General features: G+C 39.5%; 1 non-coding gene across 1 annotated transcript; it reads right to left on the reverse strand.

Annotated features, from left to right (window-relative positions):
* Positions 1-106, reverse strand: LOC114307067 (small nucleolar RNA R71). Its single transcript, XR_003644925.2, has one exon. It is a non-coding gene; the product is annotated as a small nucleolar RNA R71 (small nucleolar RNA).
* Positions 107-4,148: the final 4,042 nt, after the last annotated feature.

The following is a 4,148-nucleotide window of genomic DNA, read 5'->3' on the forward strand; positions in this document are numbered from 1 at the left end:
AGATTAGGTGAACCATCACTAATTTTTCCTAGCTTAATGGTGAGCAATTTCATGAGACTTGGGAACGATTTAAAGATTTACTTAGGCAATGTCCCTATCACTAAGTACCCAAGTAACAATTAGCCCAGACTTTCTATGACGTTTTAACTGATCGCAATTGCCAAACAATAGATGCCTCTTGTGGTGGGACATTCATGACTAAGAATGACGTGAAGCATGGACCTTAATTACAAATCTTTTTGAGAATTCTCTAATATGCATCTACCTTTAGATTCGAGAGACAACCCTCTTTTAGTACCCCAAAGCGAGGGGGGTGTCTATGAAGTTGGGCATGCTGTTGATGTCTCTGAACAAGTAGCCACCCTATCTTGTAAACTTCACCAACTTCTCTCAGTAGGGCAATTTTTTGCGCAACCCTCACAACCTCAATATCAGGAGGCGTGCCTTATTTGTTCTCACACCACTCATTATGTTACTGAATGTCCCATGGCTTCACAGTTCCTTGAGTTAGTTGAAGAACATGTTGTTGCGACTCAAGGATTTACCAAACCAGGTAATGATCAATATTCCAATACCTATAACTTGGGGTAGCGCAATCATCCTAATTTCTTTTGGCAACCACCACCTCAGGGCAATTCTTTTGCCCCACTACCACCACTACCTAGGCAGAATTTCAATAATTTTGCTAACCCACCTCCTTAACACCCACTTCCACAACAACCATCTTACTAACAACCACCTCCCTTACCTTCCCGATAGTCCGCTTTTGAGGAGAAGGTCCTGCAAGTTCTCCAATCACTTTAGGGGGTGCCTCAATTGGTTCACTCGCACTTACAGTCCATCTTCAAGCTTGAGACCCAACTTGGCCAATTAGATAATACACTTACACGGGAGGGAATGGTAAGTTACCTAGCCAAGCGATAACTAATCCTAAGGGCCAGTACGGGGTTGAGAGTTCCAATGTGAGTGGTCCATACCACAAGCAAGTTCAGGCTGTGATAACTCTTAGAAATGAGCGAGAGATAGATACTCGCCTTGAGGTGACCAATGAAGTAAAGGAAAGCGTGGTAACCTGTGTTGAGAGTTAAGAGTGAGGATAGTCGCACAACAAAGAGGGATGATCCACCCTTCCCATATTTGAGTGAGTCACTAACACCATTTGTGCCTAAGTCTCTTTTCTTACAATGCTTAGCGTTGCCCTCACCTTTCGGGAAAAATGGGGCATCTACGGAGGCAATGATGGAAATCTTTAAGCAAGTCAAAATTAACCTCCATTTGTTGGAGGCCATCAAACAAGTGCCCTCATATGCTAAGTTTTTGAAGGACCGTTGCACCAAAAAATGCAAAGTCAAAACCCATGTATCTGAAAAGGTCCTTCTTATTGAGCAAGTCAGCTCCATCTTGTTACACAAGACACTGCCTAAAGCTTAAGGACCCTGGTGCCTCCACTATCTCTTGCACTATTGGTGATCATTTCATATATAAAGCCCTCATTAACTTAGGTTCTAGTGTGAGCCTTCTTCCATATTCTATTTATGAGGAGTTTGGGTTGGGGGAGTTAAAATCGATGACGGTCACTCTTCAGTTAGCCGATCGTTCCCTCAAGGTGCCACAAGGCATAATTGAGGATATCCTTGTCAATGTCGACAAATTCTATTTTTCTATCGATTTCCTTGTCCTTGACATGAAACTCCTAGTTACTCTAAAGAGGAAGATCCCTGTCATCCTTAGTCAACCTTTCTTGGCCACGACCAATGTAACCATTAATTATCAGACGGGGGTTAAGCAGGTGCTGTTTGGGAACATGCAAGTCAAGCTTAATATCTTTAGTGCTTCCTATCATCCTTTACATGGAGATAAGTGTTTCATGGTCGACATTGTCGATGAGTTAGTCAAGGGTGCCTTACTTTCCGTCCTTGTTGAAGATCCTCTAAAGACATGTCTTGCTCACTTTGGTTTTCAGGGCTTTGACATTGATCACTCAATTGAGGAGATCAATGCTTTATTTGACTCCGCTCCACCTTTCGATTACCCACCACATTGAATGGGATTCGAACCCTTTCCTACCCTTTCTAGCACACTGGCCCGTTCATCCATTGAAAAGCTACCCAAACTTGAGTTAAAACTGCTTCTGGCTATACTCAAGTGTAGCTCGCTTTTCGTGCTCCTTTTGGATGCGATAGACCTAGAGTTCAGACTCCCATGGTTTTGAATCTGATTTCAGAAGTGCAATGTGAAATAGATAAACACAAATAAGTCCAAATCCGACAAATCTTTTGAAAAATTAATTTTGAATCAAAATGCCAAAAATGGACTATTTTGCTAGATATAGAGTCGCCACCTAAATATTTTTGGGAAATGTAAGAAACCCGAGACTCGTGACAAAGGCCACTTATTCATCATCACCAAAGTGTCTCGGCTCGAAACTTAGGTACAAGTGGGGAAGGTTATGAATTGAGCACCCCACTCACCTAATCAAAGATCGGCCTCTACTAATCATGATGTGATTCTTATTTACATTATATGCTCTTGTTTCGATAATTTAGGCTAGCATTACTATGTGATGCACACATGTATAGAGTAATTTGCAAAAATTGGAACACTTTGATTTCATGTTTGTTTGAAAATTGTTTGAATACATACTACTTGAAAAAGTGATCTCATATGTAAATTAAGCAAATTATCCCAATTTAAGCAATTAGCCTTCATCCACAGGCATTCAAATAGTTATATCAATTAAGCACTTAGCCTCATGGTATTCATGCTTGACGTGGCAACAATCACACGTATGCGATATGCTAAAGCAATAAATGCACACCTCGTACTCCAAGGCAAGCCAAAGGAAACAAAAGAGATAGAAAAAATGCAGGATCCTAACGATACAAGATGGCTAATGTAACACATGCAAAAATGCAGCTAGTAGGTATGGTTTCCTAATATGTCATGTGAATCACTTTAATAGCATGCGGTGAAGCACGTATTCAAGAAAGTAATAAATGACAATGGTGTAAGAATGATGAATCGAACATTATGTATGCGAGACAAATGGATGCAAATTATGAAAAATGCTAAAAGAAACATGATGTTTTATATTATCCATCATAAGCAAGTAAATAAAATGGAGAAAGAAATGGGGATAAGACATACACATTATTACATTTTGCTCTCACATAAGAGGGTCCGAATAAATGTCTTAGCTAATTACTATGAATTAACTAACTATTACAAACCAAGTGAAAAAAATTAACTACACTAACTAATTATTACAAATTAGAATTGAGCTAACTAATTAATTACAACACAAAATTAATTAACTAAGGTATTACAAGTTCAGAGGAATTACAACATACTACTATTAAACATAAATTAACGAGCCACAAGGAATAAAGAATTGTTCATGCATGAATGTGGATTTTTCACTCGAAAATGGCATCTGTTTGGCTGCCAAAGTGCTTTTGTTTTGTAGTAAAAAAATTGCACTGTTTTCACTCCATCCTCTGCTCTGTTCTATAGGAAAAATGGACACTGCCTGGCTGAAAAAGGTGGCTAGTTGGCCAGAAGTGGTGGACGGCTGTACAAAAAAAGTGGCCGGCCGGCCACTAATTTGTGGTATTGCCTTGCTGCAACAGATAACAAGCCGAGCACAAACAGAGCATTTTTAGGGAATGTCTGTCCACCCTGTCTCTTCTTATCACCAAATAGCTCAAATAAGGGGTAGGCTTGATTCGCAAGCCATCAATTGACGAAAATTCGTTACGTGATGACTTATGAACCAAGGGATACAATCTCAATAAATGCACAATGAAAGACCCACGAACCTCCTCTCTATCATGATATTGATCAAGGGAAATGGTTGACATTGACTCTTGAACCATTTTCATCACTAACAAGTACGAAATGACTCAAGACTCAGTGGGTTCAATTAACGTCCGATTGAACCCAAAACATTTTATTATCTTGCTCCATTTTATTTCAATTTTAATACCTCTTTTAATTACCTTTCCATTCCTTAAGCCTTTTAGTCCAATAATGAAGATTAAGTCCACTAATGGAAATAAGTGTCAAACAAAGGGTTGTTTTGGGCATGAGGGAGATGTCATGCCGTTGGTAATGAACCTCCAAAGAGGTTAAACCATTAAGCACAACAA

This window comes from Camellia sinensis, chromosome 15, assembly GCF_055761805.1.
Source record: "Camellia sinensis isolate YWXY chromosome 15, ASM5576180v1, whole genome shotgun sequence".
Taxonomy (NCBI): domain Eukaryota; kingdom Viridiplantae; phylum Streptophyta; class Magnoliopsida; order Ericales; family Theaceae; genus Camellia; species Camellia sinensis.